Raw genomic sequence first — 7,448 nt, forward strand, 5'->3', positions numbered from 1 at the left:
TTTTTATTTTTAATTTTTGTTTTCTAATTTTGTTTTCTTTTGTTTGCTTCTGACAGGTTCCTTTAGTATATGACTAGAAAAAACCCGTCAGGACCTTTAGTATTTGGAAACACAAAAATTTATATACTTTTTCATACCCAATTCTACTTAAATTCATGCAAATTCGGTTAAATTCTTGTCAAAAAAATAATTAAATATTATAAAATAATTAACTTATGTTAAAAATATGAACATTATGAATTTTAATTAATTTTGTAGTTAATTTTGATTAAATTTGGTTATTTTTGACAGAATTACACAATTGGAGAAAAAGAGCCCGGTGAACACTACGAGAAGAACAAAATCGAGAGCAATTTGAAGTATCGAGGCCAATTAATTTCCAGACCAAGACGGTCTATAAATGTGTATTAATTCATAATTAAAGTAATTTTAATTTATTTCCTATTTAATTTAGGTTAAATGAATTAATTTTAATTAATTATGAAGAAAGGGCCTAGTGAACCGCACTGGTTGAACTGAATGAAGTGAGCCGAACCAGCCACTAATTGGGCTGACAAGAACCGTCCATTGGCTGACCCAAATCAAAAAATTAGCTTATAAAATATGCTCGCAAAAAGGCCCTTAAAAAACCTCCAAATTACGTTCGAACCCCACCTTTATTTTAGGCTTTGTAGATTTGCCCCAGCCTATTTTTAGCAGGGTTGAAAGCTTCAACCTTGCCATATGTGTGGCCGGCCATGGGAGGGTTCTCTTGGCTGCTGAATTTGATATTTTTAGCATCCCTCTTAAGCTATAAAAGTCACCCTATGCTGCCCATTTCAATGCATCCCTCAACATCCCTCATTCTACAACATTCTCTCATCCTCTCTTCACTTCTCTCAAAGTTTCCTCTCCATTTTTCCATCCCATTTTCCCTTCCTCTTGTGCTGATTTCCTCTCTTGGGAAAGAGGTGTTCTTCAGCCATCTTGGGCAACAATGAAGGATTCATAGAAGCCTTTCTCGGTGAAGACAACGAAGACTAAGAACGGAGCAACAGTCAAGCCGCAGAGAAACACTGGATTTGCTTTCTGTTCCCTTTCTTTTTAATTTCTGTTGTTTTTATGATGAACATATCTATGAAAAATATTGTTTTTGAAATGGTTATTTTAATCAATTTAGCTTGAATTTAATTCGTGTTGGGTTGATTATATTTTTCCTACTTGAATTATTAAATTAGTGTTTATGCTGTTATAGGCCTCAGTGAAATGCTTGATTAAGTAAAATCATGCTTAGGTTATCTGGCATTATAATTGTTTAGATAACTAAAGAATTAATTGTTTAAATGGATTGAAATTGCAATTAATGGACTCAGTACTTAATCAGTGCATGTTTAATTCTTCTAAGGTAACTGAAAATTAAATTAGCATTGTATTTGGCGATACATATGCCTTGCATAACTTGAAAGATTGTTGTGATTAAATTGTTTCAAGGTATGGCTACTTTGTTACTTCACATAATCTTTTACATGTTTATTAAGTTGAATTAATCTGTTGAATCGACATAGGAATATGCGAGAGATAATTTAATTCAATAAGTATGTATGTGCGATAGCATGTTTACTTTATTAAATTTGTTTAGTTGGTTGAATTGGCATAGGGATATGTTCAAGAGATAAATGGAATTTTTTAATTAGTAAATATGTTCATAAGTTAGCAAATTACTGGGTTGCCGTGAATTTATTCATAACAACGTAAGCACGAATTTAATATTTCTAAGTTAAAAAGGTATAATTAATCCAACACAACTATATCATCTTGATTAAATCTTAATTGAAATCGTGCATTAGAACTCTTTTATTTTGTTTAAATTGTTTGCTTAGTTTTAAAATCTTAGTTTATAAATCACTCTTTTCAAACCAAAATCATTTTTACCTCACCAAAGTGTTTTAATTAATTTCATAAATATCGCTTTTTACAGTCCCTGTGGGTATGATAACTCGACATTTACTTGTCACTTTATTACTTGTCACTTTATTACTTGCACATTTCCACCGTTCCAAGTTTTTGGCGCCATTTCCGGGGACTGTTTTTTAAAAAAACACATTATTTGTGAATTTATTTTTACATTTTGGTTCTTTTATTTTCCTGTTCAATTTTACTTACTTAATTAATTCTTCTCTGATTATTTCAGGTGTTTATGAGTATTGACCAAATTATCAACTTATTCCCAGTGGGCCTGAAATAGAACGAACCTTTCACCAACGAAGAAAACAAACGAACCAGAAAAGGACCGAAGAGATGAATTTCGAGAAATCAATCAAGGAAATGCAGCAAACCTTGCTCAAAATCCTATCCTTATTGCTGATGATAGGGATAGAGTTTTACGACAATATGCCGTGCCAGTTTTTAATGACCTTAATCCAGGTATTAGAAGACCTGAGATCGAGGCACAACAATTCGAGCTGAAGCCAGTCATGTTCCAGATGCTTCAGACAGTAGGCCAGTTCAGTGGAATGCCTACTGAAGATCCTCATCTTCATTTAAGACTGTTTATGGAGGTGAGCGACTCTTTCAAGCTAGTCAGAGTACCCAAAGATACATTACGATTAAAACTGTTCCCATACTCGCTGAGGGACAGAGCTCGAGCCTGGTTAAACTCATTGCCACCGAACTCGATTTCTACATGGCAAGAGTTAGCAGAGAGATTTCTTGTGAAGTATTTCCCGCCTAGCAAGATTGCTAAGCTGAGAAATGAGATTATTGCTTTCCAACAAATGGATGATGAGTCCTTGTATGAGGCATGGGAAAGATTCAAAGAGTTATTACGAAAGTGCCCTCATCACGGAATTCCGTATTGCATCCAACTTGAGACATTTTACAGTGGTCTCAACGCTCACATAAGGATGGTAGTAGATGCTTCTGCTAACGATGCTATCTTATCTATATGACAGCCCAAAATTGACCCTAGTCGGGAAGTGGTTTCGGGACCGCTAAACCGAGTCACCGAAATGTTTGAATGTGATATTTATTGTCTAGAATATGTAATTATGAATGTGTGAAAATTTCAAGCTTCGATTTAGCCGATTGCATGTGAATTTAGTCAATAGGACTTATGTGCGACATTTTTGAAATGTGATAGGTCGAAGCATAAGGACCTATTAGAGCATGAAATAAAAAGGGGGGACTTGCATGTCAAATTCCCCCCTAACTAGTAGTGGCCGGCCATGACAAGCATGGTAGACCAAGTGTGATGGGCAAGACATGTCATAGACATGTTGTGTTGGTGCATCATGGGTGGAAAAAAATAAAATAAGGAGCATGGGCATAAAATAATGAAAGGGAATATGATGGAAACAAAAAAAAATGTGTGTGGTTGTCTTCCCCCCCCATTGCCGTGAGTTAAAGAAAAGAAAGGAGGAAATTTTGTTCATCCTTTTTCATCTTCATTTGGCCGAAAATTCTAAGGAAGGAGGAAGGAGTTCTTGCTTCATGTTTGATTTGGAAGAGGATTAGGAGGAGGTTTGGCCATACTTATATCTAGTTTAAGGTATGTTTGAGGTTGTGCCATGAGATTCATGCATGTTTTTAGTTGCTAGCTTGAGTTCTAATTAGCCCATGGTTCAAATCTTTGCTATGTCATGGGGATGATATTCGGCCTAGGTGGATTTTGTGTTAATGCCATTGCATGCTAAATATGAAGCTTGTTAATGATGCATGTGATGGTGGATTGATGATTCTTGAATCTCCTTTTTAGCATTTTTGAGTGAGCACATATGTGCATTGGTTGCTAGATGGGGAAGAATCGGCTAGCAAGTTGTGTGCTATGGCCGAATATAACTTTTGTATGTTAATGAGCAATGCATGTGTTAAATTGATGGAAAGGGAGAGGATGCTTTACTAGTGTATATATGTGTGTATTAGCCAAGTTTTGAACTTGAAACAAGATGATATTTATAATCAATACAAGTAACCATACTTGTAGGAAGTATTAAGCATATAATCGGCCCCAACATAGACATGCATATTCGGCCATAGGAAGAAGATTTGGTGTTGCATGTATTCGGTTGGAGGCAAGCATATTGATGCTTTTGTCTTGGCTTAGAAAATTCGGCCAAGGGGGAAAATTAGCTAAAATGTTGAGTTTGATTCATGATTCCGTACATATGTGACTTTAATGTCTAATGTATAAAAATGGGCTAAGTGCCTTGTGTTCCTCTTTCCGATGCTCAAATGATTAAATCAATTTATTTGTTTAATTAAGCTCAAGAGCAAAGGGGAACTAAATCCGATAAAGGGAAGGAAAAAGTGGTCGAATAGCTATCGGAATCGTTCGACAACACCCGAGGTAAGTTCTTGAGTAAGAGAGTTAAATTAAGATTTGATTAGATCATGTTTTAAGCAAATCAAAATCATGCTCTTTGTGTGTGGCTATTGAGCCGAAATCACAAGAATGATAAGTGTCTTGTGTTTGAGTTTTGCTAACGAAAATGAAATACGAATGTGCCATGATTTATTGTTAAAATGGTTATTTGAATGATGTCCGGGCTAAGTCCCGAAGGCTTTGTGCTAAGTGACCATATCCGGACTAAGATCCGAAGGCATTTGTGTGAGATACTAATTCCGGGCTAAGCCCGAAGGCATTGGTGCGAGTTACTAAATCCGGGTTAAGTCCCGAAGGCATTTGTGCGAGTTACTATAACCGGGCTATGTCCCGAAGGCATTTGAACGAGGAGCTATATCCGGTTAAATTCCGAAGGTACGTGATTTGGGAATGAATGATCTTGCTGTAAAAATTTCAGTTAATACTCTAGAAACATCCCAACATTGAGGTATGTTTCGTATGTGCTTGAATTTAGTTGAGCCCTTACAAATAAGTATTCGCTCAGTTGATAAATGAGCTACCGGCCTTTGGCTAAGTTGATCTTTTGTGTATGTACATAAGGGTTGGTAATGTGAAGCAAGTATGATATCGAAAATTTGTGCATATGAAATTATCCGTTTAGCTATATGAATGCTATACTTTTGTTGTGCTGGAATTCCTTGCTCAAAACTTACTAAGCATAAATTGCTTACTCCGTTTCATTGCTCCTCTGTTTTATAGATTTGGTTCTCCAGCTATCGGACTCGGGATCTTGAAGTTAAAGTCGCCCACACTATCAAAGCCCCCTTTTGGTACAATTTTGGTTGAACTTCGAAATGGCATGTATAGGACTACCCGTTTGTTGTGGGTCATAGACCCTTTGGACTTGTATAATTTTGGATAGCCATGCGAAAATGGCTTATATGTGTTTGAGTATAATGTTATAATCATTTGGTGTGGATATGCTTGACAAGGATTGGCCATGGGAATGGTTAATCACTATCATAAATTGTGCTATTTATGCAAAAAGGGCTAGTTGAATCATGGAAACCATGAAATAGGTAAAGTCTACCTTAAAGGCAGATGCTGACAGCAGCAGTGATGTAGATTTGGAAATTCACTAAAAATAGTAGGAATGAAATTAAATAGTTAATAAATTATGTAAACGAACCTTGATGAATCTATTTTCATAGGAAAGTAACGAAACAATCATACGGACAGTATGTTAGGAGATATTCAGGTTCTTGTGAGACAGGGCCAGAACGGTTTCTGGATTTCCTGTTCCGACTTTGGAAATTCATTATAAATTAACCAGAGACAATTAGGAGTCAAGCCATATATGTATAGATTCCTCTCTGAGTCTAGTTTCTATAGAAACAAACGGAATCAGTATTGAAGCTCTGTGCAGGGTGATATCCAAGTCGTAATGTGCAAAGGTCAGTGTAGTCAATCCCTGTAACATGGGAGACTTTGACTAATAAACTGTACTAATTGGCCTGACCAAAAATTCTAGAAAAAATTATGTAGATGGGGATATGAGTCTAGTTTCAGGGAAAAATCACAAAACTGATTTTCAAGTTGTGAAACTCAAGATATGATTTTTAAAGCGACGAGTACGCAGATTGCCAGTGTCTGGGAAATTTTTTATGAGGGGTTTAAAGTCTGCTAACACCTCGTGTTCGACTCCGGTGTCGGTCTCGGGTTCGGGGTGTAACAATATAAGTCTTACAATGAGGCTTATGAAATCATCGAGAGGATAACCAGTAACAATTATCAGTGGCCAACCAATCGAGCAACGTCAGGAAGACGAGTTGCTGGAATCCATGAAGTGGATGCTCTCACTTCACTTGCATCCCATGTATCTTCGATATCTTCAATGTTAAAGAATCTTACCACTAATGGGTCTAACAGTTTTGCAGCTCAACCACCTAACCAATATGAGAATATAGCTTGTGTCTATTGTGGGCAAAGACATGTGTTTGAAGAATGTCTGTCAAACCCAGAATCCATGTACTACATAGGTAATCAGAACCAGAACCAAGGAAGGCAATGGCTGCAATCCAACTTTTACAACCCATCGTGGCGAAATCACCCCAATCTTTCCTGGAGTAACCAAGGGGTTGGAGGCAGTAACAACTATGCCCAACCTAGACCAACCCAGCCGCCTAGTTTTTCACAGCAAGTTCAGAAACTAGTTCAGGCTGAATCGTCCAATAGCTTAGATAATTTATTAAAGGCATACATGGCGAAGAATGACGCCACTCTAAGGAATTTGGAGAATCAAGTGGGCCAGCTTGCTACTGAACTTAGGAACTGTCTACAAGGTGCTTTACCCAGTGATACGGAAAATCTGAGAAATCCAAGGAAGGAGCATTGTAAAGCACTAACATTGAGGAGCGGAAAAACGGTAGAGCCCAACATCATTGAAGCTGAAAACGAGCATGCTGAAGCTCAATATTTGAAAGAAGTTCAACCGAGTGTTGAAGTTCTTGTTCCACTAGAACCAGAACCTGCAATACCTAAAAAGGTAACCTCAGAACCAGCCAACTCTGATCAGCCAACCACTCCGTTAGCAACAGAATTTCCGCCAAAGACAAATCAACCAGTACCAACTCCAGTATATAAACCTCCACCACCTTACCCTCAAAGACTCCAAAAGCAAAAACAGGAGGTCCAATTCAAGAAGTTTCTTAACGTACTCAAGCAACTTCATATCAACATCTTGTTGGTTGAAGCACTTGAACAAATGCCAAATTACGTAAAATTCATGAAAGATATCCTGTCCAAGAAGAGAAGACTTGGAGAATTTGAGATGGTACCTTTGACGAAGGAATGCAGTGCATATCTTCAAGACAAATTACCCCCTAAGCTGAAGGATCCTGGGTGTTTTACCATACCATGCAACATTGGAGCAACTTATTATGGTAAGGCACTATGTGACTTGGGCGAAAGTATCAACTTGATGCCTATGTCGATATTTAAGAAGTTGGGGATAGGTGAAGTTAGACCTACTACAGTTACACTTCAGCTAGCAGATCGATCCTTAGCACATCCAGAAGGAAAAATTGAGGATGCATTGGTACGTGTAGATAAGTTTATATTTCCTACT

At 37.2% G+C, this 7,448-nt stretch overlaps 1 non-coding gene across 1 annotated transcript; it reads right to left on the reverse strand.

Moving 5' to 3' along the window:
- Positions 1 to 2,720: 2,720 nt before the first annotated feature.
- Positions 2,721 to 2,827, reverse strand: LOC121217311 (small nucleolar RNA R71). Its single transcript, XR_005913389.1, has one exon. It is a non-coding gene; the product is annotated as a small nucleolar RNA R71 (small nucleolar RNA).
- Between the last annotated feature and the right edge of the window lie 4,621 nt (positions 2,828 to 7,448).

Source organism: Gossypium hirsutum, chromosome A02 (assembly GCF_007990345.1).
Source record: "Gossypium hirsutum isolate 1008001.06 chromosome A02, Gossypium_hirsutum_v2.1, whole genome shotgun sequence".
Lineage (NCBI taxonomy): Eukaryota > Viridiplantae > Streptophyta > Magnoliopsida > Malvales > Malvaceae > Gossypium > Gossypium hirsutum.